Below are 19,773 nucleotides of genomic sequence, written 5' to 3'. Positions count from 1 at the left end.
CAGGTTATTATATTTTGTCTACTCAGTTTTCCTTGCTGTTCTGGCTGAATAAGAGCACCCATCCTCATGTTCTTTTAGGATAATAAACAGCTGCTGTGTTTCGACACTGGGATGATGGCGTTCTGTGGTGGATAAGATGATTCATGTCTTGGGTTCTTTCGAGTGAAAGGTACTGTTTGAATGTAATGTTTTGGTTTCTCTCTTGTTTGTTTGGTTTCTTTTTTTTCCCCTGTATGGGTCTGGAACATGGATTTGCATTATATAATGTGATTGAAAGTTTAAAAACGGCCACTTGGAGCAGCATACATATAGCACCTCACCCTGCAGAGCTTGCTGTTGGTGGTTGAAAAAGGCTCTGACCCATTGAGTTACAGGGTTTTTCTGTTGTTCTGTGGCACTGGAATCCCTGAGGGATTTTTCATTTTTCTATCACAAGTCTTTTAATTAATCTTCATTTCCAACTTGTTGGGATTGAAGAAATATTTCCCCTCCACCCCCTGCTAGATCCCATATGATGCTTTTAGGTAAGCTTAGTAGTCTGATACTTGAGAGTAGAATGGAATTAAATGGCATTTATTGCTGGACAAAAAGAAACTGTTGAATGGTAAATGGGAGATGAAAGGGGTGAAGTCTGGTTTTCACAGAGCTGTATGTGTTAGAAGGGACCTCTGGAGATCGAGTCCAGCCTCCCGCTAAAGCAGGTTCCCTAAAACCTGTGTTTTTGCAACTTAATGTACCAAAATCAGAATCTTTTTTATATTGAGATGGGAGAACCCAAGATAAGAAATTTTTCTCTTGTCCTCTTGAAGCTGCAAGACTGGTAAATCTGAAGTAAAGATAGAATTATTACTACATCAGTGTTTCTGAACGTAGAAGTAGCTGCCCTCTTGGTAACCCAAGATGTGATAACAAAATAGAGAGACATAGGGAAAATCTTTTGGAGCAGATCTTTCTGGATGGGAAGATTTATGCCTTGTGGTAAGCTAAGAATTAGATATCTAGACTGGAAATTCAGTGGACGAGGAATAGGAATGGTGCTCAGCTTTATGTCTGGGGCATGTTTTCTGTGAGACATGGGGAGGTGCAAGCAACCTTCAGCTGCAGGACAGCATTTTTCTCTGGGGAGTCTCAATCACCTGAGCAGGGTTGTGTGCCTGAGCTCTGCCCTGCATGCTCTTTGCATACACCAAGAACAGTTGAAGAGCTTATAAGCGCAGTTATGATATAACTTGATGTAGGACCTCAAGGTAACCTCGTTGATGCAACTAAAGTATTCTGCCTGTATTTGTGTGCACACAGTGTTTATGAGGGCTGAGGCCTTACTCTGGTGTGCATACCCTGTAAGGAACAATTACAGAATGAGATGAAGGAGGTAATTTCTTCCTTTCCCCATGAGCTGGTAGTTGGCTTATACCCTGGCCTATGAGGGTTCTCCATTTGCTATTATGAAACTATTATTCATGTTATTGTCTGTATAATGTGTGTTTAGAAAGTGCCCGTGTGCTTAGGCCATTTTTATCTTCAAAATATACCACATTCAAATTCTTATGAGCTCCAGAAAGCAACACTTGCTGTCATTGCATGCCACCACGTTGTGGAAAGTGGTGGAAAAAACGCATATAAGCAGACCTGTCTAACGATGGGCTTTTAATTTAATCTTATTTTTTAACGTGCTGTTGGTGTTAATTTCTATGTGCCTGTAATGTTTGTGTTCACTGTAACCGAACAATAGAACTTTGTTTTTGTTCTTTGTGTAAATTAAAAACATCTGTTCTCTTTATACGAAAAGTTGTTTTTTAAAAGAAGCTGGTCTGATCTAACTAAATACCAATGCTGTGTCCACAATGAGTTACTATTAATATTTGGGAAAGGCAACCATCCAAAGCAAGTGTAATGTCAAATCACTGGCGGGAGTGCATATTTATTGCTAGAAGTGACAGATAAAAATGCAGAGGTTACAAAAACAAAATTCTTGCGGATGACTAATGATGCATATATATGCCCCCAATGCCCCATCACCACATTTACAATTGGCGGGGTGTTCTCCATGGCCTCTGCTCCCCAGGATTAATCGACGAGAGGCAAGTAGCTGGCACCTTCCCTGGGGGAATGGCTCTGCTCCACCTTCCCTCCAGCAGACCCTGAATGGAGTGACCTTCAGAGCCTGCTGGAATCCGGTCCATCTATTTAAGTTGTCTGACTTTCCCCCACCTCTCTCTGGTATTTGATTGCATGGGACTATTTTCCAGTGAGAGCATGTTACTTTTTGTGCAGGTGGAGTAGGTGGAGCACGCCATGCATCTTCTTACAGTGCCTGCCATCGTGGGTGTCTTTGGAGCTGGCTGTAAAGTCTCAATATGAAAGAGCCTGTCATCCCAAGGAACACTTGGCGGTCTGCACCCTGCAGTGGTACACTGGAATAGCTAGAGATTATCTCAGGGAAATACATACATTGCTTGAGGCAGAACTGGGGTCTTAGAGGTGCAAAGCTCTGTCTGCCTAAGCAGATAGTCTGTGCTGTTGCTGAGTACTGTGTAGACTATGAAATTATCCTCACAGATGGACATCTTGGGAAGGAAATACATATAATTAACTTTTCTTGAGATCTTTGGGACAACTCTATTTAGCACAGTTTTTGCTTAAATCTCATTTATCTCAATAAGATGTCATTGTATGAGCAAACACTGCCCAGAACCTGGGCCTGCAGACTCTGAATCTGCTTCTCCCCTTCTGCTACCTCTGGTACTCTCTTTCAGGAGCATGCAACCTCACACCAGTAAGAACCAAGAAGAAAAAGTGGATATTTCATTGATATTATTCATCTCCATGCCTTTCCACTGTGTATTTTTTCCTACTGCAGTGTCCCCTGTCCCTTGCCTTCCTACCCATACCTGCCCCTGCTGCAGCTCATGGGGCTGGGGAAGCCGTGTCCTATAGAGGCCAGCTATCATCAGCCTGTAGGTCGTATTTCCCCTCTGTGTCAGTCACCACTGGCTACCTCCAAGATCCAGCTGAGTTCAGAACTTGCTGAGTCACATTTTTACCACAAAACACTCGTGTGCTTCCCGTGAGTCGCACTGTTTTAGGCACGGCTTGGCCAGAGAGGAGCAGACAGCTCTCACCCTGAAGCTCATCCAGGAATGCTGGCAAGGAGTTGCTTTTTATTTCCTATCTCGAGTTACCGCAACACGGTTAAGACTACAAAAGCCTGAAATCCCTGGCAAGCTGACCCTGTACATCTGTCTAAGATGACAGCCAGCATGGACAACTGCAGGCTTCGGCCCATGACCAGGATGAAGCACTTTGCTCCTTGCTGAGCAGCTGTCATTAACAGTGATCTGTGAGGTTTCTTCCTGATTTTGCCTTGTGATTTGCATGGCTGTTTTCCTTTCTTGCAGGATCTTCACACTTGTCTCTTTGGCTGCGAAGGGAATCCACCACCACGAGCCACGTGTTTATTGTTCTCATCACTGCAATGCAAGAAAGACATCGAGGCCCTCGAGCTTGTCCTGAGAAGGGCAACAAAGATGTGCAGGGTCTGGAACACAAGTCTGATGGGGAGCCACTGAGGGAACCAGGAGTGTTCAGTCTGGAGAAGGGGAGGCTTGGAGAAGACCTTATTGCTCTCCTCAATTCTTTGAAAGGAGGTTGGTGAGGTGCGGTGGGGGTCAGCCTCTTCTCACAGATGACAGCAATGGGACTGGAAGGAATGGCCTCAGGTTTCACCAGGAGAGGTTCACTGGAGCAATTGGGTCTTCCCAATTGTCAGACTCATCCCTTTGTGCCTGGCTTGCAAGAAGCCGCCCAAGGTGCAGTGTCACCCCCCTGTCCCACTGGAGGGAAACTTGCAGGTCTTTGCTTTTCATCTGAGCTTTCCTGCACTTTTGCTGTAGGTGCTTTTTTTGCCTGTTCCCATTAGGTGTCTCCCTTTTCCTCCTTTTGAACCAGCTCATTCTGTGCATGTTCTGATGGATGATCACCCTTTACAGCCCAGATCCAACCTGAGGCACCCAGTGCAGTGCTGGGGTCAGAAACCCCCTGCCGTGATATCCCCCTGTGTTATAACTGTATGACAAAAACAAATGGCAGAGATAGCAAGCTATGCACAAAGGAACGCGCCCCTTCCCCAGATCCTAATGTGATGTGATGGCAATGATATTCCTGAACCTATTCATGTGGGAAGAAAGCCCTTTTCAAGCACTTGTGCCAATGGGATAAAGAATTCTGCCTGAGCCAGTATCAAGTCCTGTTAATGCTGCTTTGCTGGGAGTCTTTTTGACTGTCCCTTCTGCAGCTGATTTCAGAATCTACCTCTGCTTTTATTCGTTGTGTAGCCCCTGTTCCATTTCACAGAGCTGTCTATAATTAGTCAGGTGCTGTGCATCTCTTGATACTGGGCGTACATTCCCACTAATCCAGTATAATGCAGGTTGGGAAGGCAATAGCAAGCACCGTCCATGCTCTATCATTCAGTGGCATGCGCCTAGAACAGAAAACCCCTTGCTCCTGGATTTTGTATGTCACTAAACCCTTTAAAGCTGATTACGTTATTTTATTCTTATTCACATTCAATGCTGAAGCCACCACTGCCACTCTTGCAGTGTATACACCTAGGTCATCTTATTATTTTGTAGAGATGGGGATGTAAGCTTGAGACTAAGACAGTATTCTACGACTTGGGTCCTGGAGCAGGACTTTCTTTTTGTTTATTTTTTGGTTCTGGGCATGGGCTCCTGTAGCTGGCAGTGGTGTTAGTTCAGCTGTCCCACAAGCAGGGGGTTGTGCCAGATGCAGCTGCATCTATAATCTTTGGACTAGGCTGACATGTAAAGATCGTGTTGCATCTGGTCTCTGCGGCTTGGGTAACTTACCAAAGGTTGCACAGCTGAGGCTGGGAAGCAATCCAGCTCTCCTGCCTCTGATCTCTGAGATCCAACTTTTACAACTGCTTCCTCTACCACATAGTGGCATTGATGAGGTAAGTCATTAATGTCAAGAGAGGTAACATAGATGTAGCCAGGTTGGCAAAATGTGGAATACAGGGTGGTTGGAAAACTGGACCGATGTGCTCAAAAGGGAATGCTAATGAGTGGAAATGGTCAGTGCTGAGTGGCATTCTTTGGCTCTCAGTGCTGGAGTAGATCAATACCTTCATCACTGTGCTGGGTAATGGGATGGCAAACATCTCGGTGATGTGTAGATGATAACCAACTGAGAGGGGCAGTGAGTGCTCTGAAGCTGTTACGCAGAGAGACATGACAAGCTGAAGGATCGTAAAATGACTTGGAAGGGACCTTGAACATCATGTACTTCCAACCACCTCCTGTGGGCAGGGTTGCCCTGTCCAGCCTCAGCTTGAACACCCCCAAGTTGCATCTGCAACTTCTTTGGGCAAAGAAATGTGCCTACAGGAACATCAGGAAGCTCAAATAACCCACGTGTTCATCCAGGGACACTGAGCTGCAGCACATGGTGTATATAGCATGAGGTTAAGAAAGCTGGGTTTGCTCAACTTAGACAACAGGGGTTAAAAGGAGAGTTGACTGTTGTGTCCAGCTGCCCAAAAAAGGGTTGCACAGGAAGAAGAACCAGACTTTCCTCAGGTGTTTGTAGCAAGCAGACAGGAGGCAATAGTTACAACATGCAGCAAGGGAAATGATGACTGAATATAAGGGAAAAAAATCATAACCAGTGGTTAACCACCAGCATAATTGCCCTGCCCAGAAAGGCTGTACATTTTCTATCTCTGAAGATTTTCAAAGCACGATTGAACAAAAGCCCTGGGCAACCTCGTTCAACTTTGAGGCTCTGAGCCTGAGTTCTGACCAAATGACTTCCAGAGGTGCCATTCAACCCCATTAGTTCCTTGACTCTACAATAGATGGATACCCTCAATATAATAATTCCTGCTGTATTTTCCCAGTGAACTGATCTGAATCCTTCATCATTATTGTTTCCACAGGCACACCTTTTGTAACCACCACATGTATCACAAAAGAGAGAAAAAAGCCAACACTGAAAGGAAAAATTGAAGCAAAGTAGTATGAGAAAGCTACACAGAACCTCCAGTGTTTCAGAGCTGCTGGTCCCTGCTAATGTTGGCATGAGAGGAAGCATGAAGTGGATTAAGTGCAAGGGCAAACAATCTGAGGCATTCTGCTAGCAGAGTCTCCTGTCATCCTCCCGCTTTTCAATATGATGGTGATCCAAGCTGCACAGTCTTGGATGTAGCTCCAAGCACTGAATCACTTTAACTCCCCTCCCTCCCCTGCAATGATCACACATAGAAAACAGACATGTCTGAGAGAGACTTGAGCCAGTTTCTAAAAGGAAAGTCACATTTCAACACAATCTTCCATGGAAAGGGATTGTTTGGTTTTGTCGCTTAACAAACACCCCAATGGCCTGATGAGAAACACTTGTCAAGCCGAGTTTCCTTCCTCAAACTTGGGGTTAGGAAACTGTACGTGCTGTGAAAGGATGTTTGTAGCCTTGAAATGGGATTAGTCACTCGATACCCTTCCTCCTTCATAGTCCCCACTCACATTCAACACCAAAAGAGTGACATACCTTGTCCCTGTTGTACCTTCACAAGGTAATTTTAATGTGGTGCAAAACTTCCTATACTCGAATATTAAGGCTGCAAAGTGAAATTCTCTCAGTAATCTCTTACTAGTGTAAATCTGAAGTCGTGACAAGCTACTGCCTAATTGGTGTTATCTTCTGCATACATGGGTAATGTACCCTGCTTGATATTGATCTGGTAACACAGCAAATGGGTGTTTGGTTGAACACTTTCTGTGTACATCTGCGTTGGTACTTAATACCATGCCAGTGCACGGGACCAGGTCACTTGTACAGTTCTGCACTGGACAGATTTGGCTCTTTACATTTCACAGACACTGTCTGTTAGTACAGTCAGTCAGGAGATCTGAAGTGAGAGCTTAGTGGTATGAGTACAACAAAAGAAAGCTCAAATTTACTAGTCTAGATGGATTTCTGTGTAAATATATATCTGTTCTTTGCACCTAGCTTTACTCATACCTGGACCATAGTCTTCATCCTTGACAGGACAAGAGGGTATTGAGCCAGGGGAGGTTCACATTGAATATTAGGAAAAACTTATCAGAAAGAGTGGTGATGCATGGGCAGGGAGATGGGGGAGTTGTCATCCATGGAAGTGTTTGAGAATGGATAGAGGTGGCACTGAGTGATGTGGTCTAGAGTAGTCACAGGCATGGGCTGATGATTGGACTAGATGATCTTAGTGGTCTTTCCAACCTTAATGATTCTATACTTCTATGATCCTCAACTTTGATCATGCTTTCTCTGACTTGGACTTTCTTACCAACCTGCATTTGCTCTGCCTGCTTCCATCCCAGGGTGCATCTTTGCCTTTACATTCTGTATCAGTCCTGCTTTTCTTTAGCTCCATGGCTTTACCTCATCTTGTCTCTAGGATGTACAGTGTAGTTTATATCACCTCTTTGACTTGCAAACTCTCCCTATATTCCTCTGCCACAGTTAATTCCTGTACTGTCTGACTCCATTTTGCCTTAATTTTCATCACCAATTTCAGTCTGGCTGAATCAGTAGGCAGACCTGTGTTTCTTCAGCAGAGCTGTTTTCCTCAGGCTGTGAGTAAGAGAAACACTTCAGTATGTCCTTAAATATATCCCCCTAGGCATAATTAAGCACATTCCCTTGTTGCCCTGAGCAAGGAGGATGCCTGTTGTGGAGGGAGGCAGGATTGCCGAGTGAGTTGATTTGGACTTCTGAGCAATGTGGAATAGTTCAGAGAGTCTCGGCAGGACTGATGCTAAATCACAGATGAAAACAGCAATCTGTCAGCAGCGTGTTTCCTGTTTTTGTTGTGGCCCAGATGATTTTGCTGCTGAAAGGCCAAAAGTGACACATACGAAGAAAAGACAAATAGCAATAATTACAGGTTGGGGGAACTATTTAGTATGCTATAATTATAAAGTGCCAGAAATTAAAAGATAGAGTGATCTTAGGGATAATCTACCCTAGAAATTGGTGATATGGCATAATCTGGGGAAAGCAGATTTGGAACCAGCTAAACTAAACAGCCGTGCCTTAGGCTGGAATTAGCACTTTGCCCTCACTTGCACTTAGTATCATATTTAGTCCAAGATCTGCATCAAAACTGTTTCAGCTGTGTTGGCCAGATTTTGAGACCTCAGTAATCATTGTTTCCTTGCACCTCTGGTGTTGGGCTGTTGTTAAGTTTGTTTTTCTTTGCTCTTGCACAATTTGACCTTTTACCTCCCACAACCAGCCTTAAAATCATTTTTAAAGCAATATTTCTCAGGTTTTAGAGATGTTTGAGAAGATTTTCCTAACTAGAGTGAGCCTGCTTGAAGCTTCTTTGGGTCATAGTCCACCGTGCCTGGGGAGCAGCTTCAGGCACTGAAAGATAGCAGCTCTGCGGTAGCGTGAGCTCTTTCAAGTGGTAATTGCCCTTCTTACCTAGAGGAATTGAACTGCTGCAGTCTGCCGCCGTGCTCCTTTTAAAACCCTTGATATTCACAATCTGATGTTTTGCTCCAGTGTCCTCATTGCACATGTGCCAAACAATCCCAGTTTAACTGTTGTCTCCAGGAGGAGCGCTCACACGCTTCAACTTACAGAATCATCACAGAATTGCCTGAGTTGGAAGGGACCCTTACATGTTGTCTGGAGCAATACCCCTGCAAGTGAACAAAGACGCCTACAGCTCCATCAGTGCTCAGAGCCACATCCAGCCTGACCTTGACTCTCCAGACATGGGGCATTTGGGCAACCTGTTCCAGTACCTCACCATCCTTATTGTAAAAAACTTCTTCCTTATATCCAATCTAAATCTCCCCTCTTCTAGTTTGAAGCCATTTCCTCTTATCACAACAGACCCTGCTAGATGTGTTCTTACATGCATTGCTTTGACCAGTCTTTACCTTGGGTTACCACCAAGAAAACAGATGGAAATCTATTCAGGGAGTATAAAAAAATAATGAAGCACATGTCTACCAGTCTTTAATTACATAAACAGTCTTATAATAAGCATCCTTAGCAAAATCTATGACTCAGCTGTGCCACTTTTCCTGTGGCACATCTATGCCTGGATCCATCCTGCCTATCTGAATCTCTGAAGCCAGGGCAGAAGGGGATAGCATCAGGTCTTAAAGACAAAGAGCAGTCTACGTGGTTATCAGCAAAACCCTTGCACCCCAAACTTCCATTGACTCGAGCTGGTTGTTCAGGGTCCCAGTCCTGCTGCAGCTCCTGAACCAGAGCCATGGGCTCAAGCGGGGCCGCGGGTGACTGCAGCCGTCTGTCCTCTGTGCCCAGAGCTGTGAGATCAGAGTCTGAGCATCCACATTCTCCACGCAGATGATTTTGCACTACACGTACAAACCAGATTATTGTCAGCGAAGAATCATGTATCACGCAGCAAGTTAAAAAGGCAAAACGCTTGCCCTTCAGGAATTTCTAGCTATGGAAAATAACAGGCAGCATGTATCCACAACAAAATACAATGAGAAAATACCTCAAGAGTTAAATCTGATGCATATGAAATGCTGCATGAACTATAGCTCAAGATATTCACTACGTTCGTTGAAATCTCTCTCACGCAGCATTTTAAGACATTAACATTTCTCAAGTAATCTTTCCCCAGCTATTCTGCATTAATAGCTATTTACATAATAAGTTATTGTAAAAGATATATGCATAACATATTTCTTTGAAGATATGCTCTGGGTAACTTGGAATAAATCCTACCTCATTTAATACAGATTTTCTGAGACATGTAGAAAAATGAGAGTCCCGAAAAACCTGGAAAGAACTCAAATCTGATGAAAAACAAAAATATTTTATATGATTAAATTTTCCGAGCAGCTTTAATAAATACACCGATATTTAAAACAGAGCAAAACAGCGCGGTGAGGTATGTCAGCATTTCTGAGGGCTTCGAGTCGCTCTGCAGAACCTGAATAGTGCAGCCTTACAGCCAGCTGTTAGACCTCCTTGTTCTTCTAAAATGGCCGTGGAGTAATTGAGTAGGTAAAGCACGTTAGCAGGTGCTGCGTAAAGGTGTTAGAACACCTGAATTCTTTTGGCTGTAAGTAAAATAAAGCAGAGATCAATACAGCCAGTAAGTCGTTTAAAAATGAAGCTAAAGCTTACACTTCGTTTAACCAAATCAGTGGGTTTTTAAATTTTATTTTTAATAGCAGGGTAGTAAAAAGCTGGAAAGAATCACATTTTTACCCCTTAAGACTGAGGTTCCTTCATGACTGTTTTGCCTTTGGAGTCCACTCCTCACTTAAGCTATTTAAAATGCCCAGTTTTTCAGCCCTGATTTTTCAGGCATTTCAGCAATCGAGCATATTGTCTGTGTATCAAATTCAGTTCTTTGACTGCGTGTTTTTAGCATGCAGAACTCGAGGTTGTAAAAATATTTCATTATCTGTTTCACAGCACTCTTTTGAGAGCGTCACTCCTGCCCTCTTAATTGAAAAAGAGTTAAAATGGGGAAATTAAAGCAGAAAAGAAAGTGAAATGTGCCTGTTCAGCCACAGCACAGCCCGTCTGTTAGAGCAGATCTGAACACTCATCTCACTGTTCATTTACATCAGATTGCTTTAACTTCTGTCCGAGTCCTTTCTGAAGCTGTTGGAATTCGTTTGTAAGAGTAGACCTAAGGAGCAGTTTATACCACTATCTCGACAGGCGGCTCAATCAGCGTAATTCATTGAAAACATCTATTTAAAACTCATCTCAGAGGCAGAACATTCAATGCTTTCCTTCTTCAAACAAATAAGTATCATTTATTTGTTAAGGAAATGGGAAATTGGAACTTTTTCTTTTTGCATTAAATTTTCTAGAAAACAGATGTACTTTTCATCTTAGTAGCTTTCTTTGCATTGATGTGATAATGCACGATGCTTTCCAAGCCACAAACGAGACTTTTTAAGGCATCTGTAAACATTACTTTTATATTGTAAAGTTCAGGTTTTTAATAAATAAATGTTTACCAAGTTGCAGCAAGGGAAGCAGTATCCAGGGTAATAGAGATTTAGCAGGGCTTTAAATCATAGGCTCCAATTCTGCAAATCACTTTAAAATGTAGTTCAGTAGATGAACAATTCCTTTAAACTAAACATATAATGAACTCCGTCACCGCAATGAAATTCGGGCGTCTAAATAAGGAATCTTTCCAGTGATTAATAAACACAGCACTCATTTTCTGAGACCTGCTTTCCCACGTGCTTCAAATTTAGGTCCTGGACAGGAGTGCAGGTTGTCTGAACTTCACGGGTAGATTTTTCCTGATGATTTCACTGCTCAGGAAGCTCCATTTGCAGTTCTCAGTCAGGTGGATCTTCTCATCACCTTGTAACACGAAGAAGGGCTTCTCAGTCTCTGAGAGCATGGCATGATCCCTAAACTTTCTGCACATGGGTCGCCTGCAGGGATGCAATTTGGCCAGATGTTGAAGGTTGCTCGCCACCAAAGTATGAGGGGCTGGCAGGGAGGTGCAGGAAGGATTTTCCTAAAAGAAAAGCAGAAGGCTGCTGAAAGGGGTATTATGTATTGATGCGAAAGGAAAACGTTGACTGGAAAATTCTGACTGACTTAGAGAACAGTTTTTTTTCATAGGAAATGCTCAAACATTTTGCGGACAGGAATCCTATGAAGGAGTTGTTGCATTGTCCTTTCAATAACAGTGACGTGGCAGGGGTGGGTTGATGGTTGGACTATCTGATCTTAGCGGTCTTTCCAACCTTCATGATTCTATGAACAGCAAATCTAAGGTACAGAAGACTTCACTTTCTTTCTTTTCCTCCCAGCCAGTGGTGAAAAGGGTCCTCATTTCTGGTGTTTGCATTGCTTCTTCTTTTCATGTAAAGCTAGAAACGTTTTTACATCTTTTAATAAATAGATACTTGCAATGTTTTAAAATATATTAGAGAGGAAAAAGGGAGCAGAATGTGTGAGTCTGAGTGTGTCATTTCAGTGAGAACATCTTAATCTTTTTGGTTCACATGTGAAACTAGTGGAAATGTTAATTAAAAGATAAAAAGTGAGGGCAAAAGGAAAATAATGAAGATTTTAATGCTTAAGAGAGTGGACATTTTCAGGAATGCATGGGCAACTGGATGGGTGGAGGAAGAGGAGGCTGTGTGGGGCAAGAGACTCTCCTTGTGCCCACTTGGTTCTAACAGGTTTGCAGGTTTGCTGTGTTTGCAGGTCATTATTCTGGAAGCTTGGCCTGTTTTTGGTGGAAGTTTTAAGCAGATAAGGGCTGCTTAGAACTTTTCATTTTAATAGGCCGCTATTCAGCAGAGAATGGAAATGCTGAGTTTTCCAAACAGTGAGATACAATGACAGAAACTGCACAGCAGCATTGGAGAAGAAATGCACGCATTTCAGGCTGATAAGCATCGGGGTACAAACTGAGTATGAAGATAATTTATATTTGTTTTTCTTTGTCTGTTATGAACTTTGATGATTTTCATCCTCATTTAATAGCACAATAAATCATTTTTATGAACATCATGCTCTTTAATTGCTTCCTTGTTAAAATGTGAGCTAATTGTCCCCAGTCTTGAAGTAAAACTTTAGGGAAAATAAAATACAATTCTAAATAACCCGAGTTTATTAAATTCAACAAAGCTGCAGCAAATTGCAACTGTTGGAACAGCCTGTTGATGTGTTGCCCTTTGGAAACGATAACAACAAAAAGCACCAGTGGGTGTTAGTCAGTGTTGTTGGGTAGAGGGCTATGTCTGAAGAAATACTACTGCTAAGTCTTCATCTCTGGCCACTGCTGCATCTTCTGACTGTATCACTGATTAATGCTGAAGGCACACTTATTTAGGCAGGCCGGACTACCCACACTGAACATGGTAGTGCTACCCTTTCTCAAATGGAGCACTTTCTGGAGAGAAAGAGCTCTGCTGCTCAAAACTCGTATGCCTGCTCCTTGGGAATAACACCAAGGAATACCTTACAAATGAAGTATGCTTCCCATTAGGGATTACGGCATCATTTGATCAAAGTCCACTGGAAATAGCTTTTGGCAGCATAGACGCTCTCTGTAACTCTTTGCTCGGTTGAGACTGATTGGCAAAGTTGGGAAAAGCAAAGCTGGTCTGAGGGTGAAAGGAGAGAAGACCACGGCAGAGGTTTTATTGTTGTTTTTGTTGTCTTTCTCATTTTAAGGAATGGCCGTATGAAATTGGTTTTTCAGATGCAAAGCACACATTGGCAGTGGGTTTATTCTTCTGCAGAGCTTATCGTGCCCTACATGCTGGCTCAACTTGTAAAAAGTAATGCAATGCAGGCATCGTTTAAAATTAAACAACTTTTTGGCAACTCCGGTGAAATATATTGTCATCGACTGTAGACTTGAGCTCTCTCCGCTTTGAGTTTAATGAAATCTGGGCAATCAAAATGTCTACCTGGCAGCTCACAAGAGATGCTTCATGTTCATTATTTTGTAGTTAAGCTATTTATCTGCCCCTATGTGCAAGGCTACAAATTTGTATACATTTTTATGTAGTCTATTTCCATTGTAAATTACCCATAAATTAGATACAGACTTTTAGGCACCTCGGAACATTATTTTTTTCGATCTCTATTTGGTAGTAGGGGTAGATATTGTTTTGTACATTGGTTCCTGCCTTGAGGAGATTGGGGTGTTTTGTTGGGAGAGAAATACATCACTCTGCTGCCTCTTCTTCCCATTTTGTGAGATATAAATCATAACATTTAAAAAGATAAAATACTGATGCACGGCCATTATTTATGGTTTTTGTATGAAGACTGTAGAGTGTCTGACAAATGTAAATTGATCCTGACAAAGTCTCAGTGACTTATTATGCAGCTAAATGCGTCTTCCATAGAGATGGCAAAACATAACTAATATGATTTATAAAAACCTCCCTGCCCCAAATTGCCCCCTCCCAAGTGCGTTGTATGCATACTACTATTTAAATAAGTTTGTCTGTTTTCATGATTTAAGTAAATCTACAAGACCAAAGGCAAAGACATGATAAAAAGAACAGATCCCTCTCTCTTGTCACATTGTTTGTGTCAGTTTAATTATTACACTCTGGTGCAAGAAAGAATAAGGACCAGTGCAGCGACTAGACTGGACTTTGTCTTGATCCCAGGTGATGGTACCAGGGATCTGACCTCTTAGCTTATCTGAACACAGAGATGCATATGCATTTGGTTTTCTACTGTCAATGGAGAAGATGAAGTCCTGCTCTTGGCTTCTACCCCTTACTTGGAAACCGCTGAGCTATATTCAGCTACTAGCTATTAAGCAAAATGTCCCATTGTTAGTTTATGGGCCATTTCATTAAAAAGAAAAGAAAAAAAAGCTGTAAACATATGGCTCCTATAGAGAACCAAAGAGAATGACGGAGCGGAGCGCCTTCCTGCTGAAGTGGGTCCTACAAGAATTTCTCTGTAAGGTCTTCAGGCCTCTCTCTCTCCAGGCACACATGTTCCAGTTCATTTTACTTTTATTTCCTTTTTGTGAGTGTAATGTGCAGATTACACAGCTGTCTTTTCGGTTATTAAATGGGTTTTTATAGTTTAAATACATCTCATGTCTGTGCATATAATGGTCCCAACATGTTTATGACAGGTTATGTCATTGGTTCCCTTGTTAGGGAGACTAACAAAGCTTCCCCATTAGCTTAAGAGGCCTGGGAATTTTGTGCATCCTGTTCTTGTTGCTGTATGTCAGTGCTGGGCAGAATGCCATTATACCTCTGTGCATAATTCACTGGTTAAGAACATGTGAATATGTCTCCCTCTAATGTGTGGCTCCAACAACGACCCGCTCGTTCCCCAAAGCCAGAGAAGGCAGCCTTGCCAATTCTTGTGATTTTATTGTGAGTCTCTTGACATTTGGTGTGTGCCTTAAAAAACACAGCTCCTGGAGTTAAGATGAATGTATAAGAACCTCAGCTTTCATTTGAAAAATAACATAACACACTCTGAGCCTTCCTGTTGTGAAAGTGTTTGGAAGTGGACCCCAGTGGTTAAAACCCCAGAAAGTAAATGCAACCAAACCCAAATGTGTTATTAAAATCATATCTCATGGTGTGATTTTTATTTAAAGACAAGCTCATGACTATGGGAACCTGTCTGTAACTTTTGGATGGCTCAAGCTGGCGATGTAAGAGAACTGTTCCTGTTCAAGCGCTGAGCTTTTCTACTTCTGATTCTAAAATTCCCATGCTTGATTCCCAGGGACAAATATAGTGCTGATCTGTGTGCTGCTAGGGATTGCTCATCGGCAGCCAACATCCTCAGACCAGCCTGGGGATCTGAAATCCAGGTTTGTTGCACTCAGTAAAGGACAACTCTACTTTAGATCTCTTGCTGGGAAGAAAGATCAGACCTGTGCAGTTGCTAAGTGAATTCCTCCTTGGTTACATCTGTGTGGTTCAGAGAGACTTTAGCTTCTTTGGTCTCAGCCCCAGAAGCCACTCAGCCACGTTAACACAGCAATGAGCTCTGGTTAACACATCCTGCTTTGCAGTGTGGTACTTAGTTTGGGCACTCTGCTGCACTAATACATCTATACAGCTTCCAGATGGGAGCTGGATTGCATCTGACCAGCTTGGAATTTAAGGTAGAGTTCATTGGCCTGTCCACACTTATTTAAGAAACTTTAGTGAACTGCTTCTTCATGGTGAACTGCCAAAAGGGGGTCCATTGCAACTAAAGCTGAAGGACATGCTTTATGATACTTTGTTCCTGTGCACATTTTGACAAGTGTCATATTCATACCTGTTAAAAAACGGAGCAACCCAGGCTGGATTTACAGGTTGGATTTGTAAATCTCCACCCATGCACATATTAGTAAGTAGTCTCTTCTCTGAGCTGGGATTCATAAAGATCATAGTCCTTTCCCCTGAAACTGGCATTAGCAGCAACTTCAGCACTGGTTTGATGATACTTACTGCCACCACTCCTAATATTCTTCATCTTGCTGTCTTTTTCCATCCTTTTCCTCCTTGTGTTGAGCCAGCACCTGTGGTCCCACACGGGCAAATTTGGCAGGTCCAGAGAACGGATAACAAGTTCTGGAATATATTTTTCCAACTGTGTCATCTGGCTTATAGGAGAACTCTGGCTTAGCTGTACTGCCAGTACTGGAATGACTTTGGAGCCGTCTCCTAGTCCAATGGTTGTAAAGCTGGCTGGCTTGCTTTGTTTTCCTGGACAGTGTATTGTCTTTAAAAATAAATAAATAAATAAATTACATTTATTTTTCACTTTTCACTGGGGGAAATGTGGTCCATATGAAACATCTGATATTAAAACCTGATTTTGAATTCCTTCTGCAATCCATGTGCTAGGTCTATTAAGATGAAAGAAAGTCTTTTTTTTCTTTTCCAGTGTCCCTATATGTTCTCATTATGGCTGGGAAGGGTATTCTAGGAACTACCTGAATCTGCATGTGAGCATCCAAATCTGAGCTCTAAGAATGAGAGTAGACTTCCTCACTTGCAAAACCACAGCTGTGGTTAATGTCTGTAATGGAGATGAAGCAGCACATTTTCTTGTGAACATTAATAACTCCTGTGCACATTTGTCCACATTTTGCAACCACATTTTCAAACCACTGCATATTTTTGTGTGGAAAGCTGCTTGAACGAAGCCTCTCTTGCTACCAAAATCTGGCACTTGTTTTTAAAGGTCTGCACTCGATTTAACGAGCAGAAGTACAACAGAATTGGTGGCGCGGTACTAGAAAATCAACAACCAAATAAATCAACTAACTGTTATTGATCTCAGTTTCCCCCCAGAAATGGTGTTGGACTTGAGCATTCCTCAGACTGACAGAGTTCATTTTTGAGTACTTGCCATGGTGCATATGTCAGCGTTAGCCACCGACTTTCCCTCATCACAGCCATCTGCAGCCCTCCTGAACAAAATCATGTGCAGCATTGTGTTTAATGTTCCTGAAAGAAAAGGGAACGTGTAATAATTATTTTAAAATAAACACCAAGGGGACGAGTACTATGTTCTTTGGCTTAATTCATACACGGATGAAATCATTTCTCTGCACAGGCCTGCCAATGTCTTGTTTCAAAGTCTGAGCCTCGGAGGAGCCCTGCGATCACTGAATGAAGTGTCAGCCATGCCTCTCTCCTCCCCCTCTGCCTTAGAATTGAGAGCTGCAAACCACATCCACAATGGTATGGTGGCTGCAGCTGAGATTTGAAATATCAGTTCTGGCTAGAAATACAGCTCAGACAATAAAAGTGAGAGCACCAGCTTCGACTGTCTTGCTCTGGGTATGGCCTTTTGTCCATTTCAGTGCGCAGTCTGAATCCACGTGCTGGTGCAGGGCCACTCAGAGGCAGGAAATGATGCTACTTTGACTTTGACTTCTTCCCCATCACTGCTCAATTTTCTGTAACCTATGTTATGCACCTATTTGATATACCCAAAAATACCCAAGGGAAGGTGCCTTCTACCACAATGTACATGGGACAATCAAACCTAATGTCTACCACCATGGCAGGTCCATAGAAAGCCACACACTGCTCTCAGTGGGTGACCATGGCTGTGCCTCCCTTGTTTTTGTTGATGCCACCACGGTCACTACAGAGTAATAGTGGTGGCACAGAGAAGGAACCCAAGGTTGGCACATACAACAGACAATGCTGAAGGTCACACAAGACTACTTAGCTCTCAGCCCACTCAAGAAAGGTCCATTAGGCTGAACATATAAAGACACTGGGATGCCTGCAGGTTGCTATGGTCATCAGAGGTCTGACATGGTAAAGTCTGGGGTAATAGCTGTCTCACTCATGTTTCAACTGTATATTTTACAGCTGATTGACAGAGGAAAAATTGCCACTTCCGAATGTATCTGTGCAAAGTTGCAAGAGTGTGGATGTGATGACTTCTGCAGTGTCCTTTCCAGACCTGTGCTCCCATGCTATCAACATATGGGGACAGAGAGGCAGGGATTTGGCCAGGGCATTTCCCACCTCTTGGCAGACACTCTCCAGTTCAAATTTTAATTACCTCTGAGGCCAATCTCAAGATATTGCCAATGCCCCCAGCAGGAGTTGTGTCAGCCTATATTCAGAAATTACAGTGAAAATACAGACTCTGCTTCAGCATTTGTTTTGAGGAACATTTAAGACTTTAAATACAATTCAGATGATTTGGGGTAATTTAGACATAACTCACTTGTGTGGGTTTATTTACTTATTTATTTTCAGATCATTCCCTGAAATGGTGACCACCCCGGCAAAGAGCAAACAGTACGTAAATTACTTATTTATTGTTTAAAGGAAAACCTTCTCCTGTGAAGAGGACCCGTGTAGAACCCACTTAACGATAATTTAAATTAGTGAACTTTGTTTTGTCTGCCTGCTAAAGGCTGATTTTCCTCTATCAACACCATTGTGATAGTGCTGAACAAGAGTAATTCATGCCAACGCATGCTGCACCAGCACAAGGAATTTTTACTAACAAACACCATCCTTTGTCTGTAGACAGTACAGAGCTGGAACATAAAAGCTACAAAGACTTGAGGACAGCTGATCCAGTGAGCAACATCCTGAACAGATGTCTGCTCTGCAATTTCTTGTGTGCATCCTGGGGGCTGTTTGGCCTGGAGAGGAGAAAGCTCTTGGGGGGACTTGATAGCAGCATTTCAGTATCTATAGGGGAGCTGTAAGAAAGAAGGGGACAGACTCTTTATAAGGGTCTCTTGTGATAGGACAAGGAGAAATGGTTTCAAGCTAAAAGAGAGGCTTACATTGGATATTTCTTTTCTTTTCTTCTTCTTCTTCTTCTTCTTCTTCCTCTTCCTCTTCCTCTTCTTCTTCTTTTAATTATAAGGATAGTGAAGCACTGGAAGAGGTTACCCAGTGATGTGGTAGATGCCCCATTGCTGGAAACCATCAAGGTGAGGCTGGATGGGACTCTGAGCACCTGACAGAGCTGTATAATTCCCTATTCATTGCAGGGCAGTTGGACTTAATGACTTCTAGATGTTATTGACTCAAATGATTCTATGATTCTGTGTTAGCACTAGCATATGATGACCTGACCGGGGGCTGCGTGTTCATGTATATGTGTGGATGTGTGGGTTTTTGTGTTGAAGAGGGTGATTTTCTTGATGACAACATTTTTGATGTACAGTAGCACTGGATGAAATGCATCATTTCACCTGAAGAGGGACCAGATCAGTCACAACAGGTTGAACTGTATCTACCTAACCTTAGTAGTGTGACTTGGTGGCTAGGGAGGAAATTGTTACTCCTCAGCCTGAGTGAAATGAGTCATAAAGAAGCCAAGATGCTGGCTAGAGATCCTGTGTGAGGTTGATACAATGTTCAGTATGTCTTGGAAGAGCTATTTTAAGAAGAATTTGGCCAGAATCCTCGACTTTTGATTATTCTTTTTTTTCTTTCTCCTTGCATTTTACTGTTTCCCTGTAGCATGTTCTAAACGTTGTGTTTTGATTTATATCTGTAAATAAATCTCCCTATTTATGAAGATGTAATGTCCCTGGGGTCCAGAAGGCCCCAGCCTTTCCATGTAGCTGAAAGAGACGTTACCTAAGTGGGCAATGAATCAGAAGTGGGGCAGGCAGGGAGACCTATTTTTACCAACCCACTCAACTTGGGTCTGCCCAGAAGGCAAGTGGGGGCAGCTGGTGGGGCTCTGGGAAGGTGCTAGGAATTATGCTCTAGGGTATAATTTCTGAGCATTACA

General features: G+C 42.6%; 1 long non-coding RNA gene across 2 annotated transcripts in view; it reads left to right on the top strand.

Annotated features, from left to right (window-relative positions):
* LOC107312248 overlaps window positions 1–19,773 on the top strand; it is a 38,980-nt gene that overhangs the window by 1,404 nt on the left and 17,803 nt on the right. Inside the window, exons 2-3 of one of the 2 annotated variants that reach the window (XR_004306640.1) lie at window positions 79–169; window positions 3,399–3,647. This is a non-coding gene — a long non-coding RNA (uncharacterized LOC107312248). Of the gene's footprint in view, window positions 1–78; window positions 170–3,398; window positions 12,557–19,773 lie in introns of those variants that run through there. The other variant, XR_004306639.1, reaches the window with a different exon arrangement.

This window comes from Coturnix japonica, chromosome 3 (genome assembly GCF_001577835.2).
Source record: "Coturnix japonica isolate 7356 chromosome 3, Coturnix japonica 2.1, whole genome shotgun sequence".
In the NCBI taxonomy this organism is placed as follows: domain Eukaryota; kingdom Metazoa; phylum Chordata; class Aves; order Galliformes; family Phasianidae; genus Coturnix; species Coturnix japonica.
The sequence above is the reverse complement of the archived record's forward strand: the minus strand, read 5'-3'. Positions and strand labels throughout refer to the sequence as shown.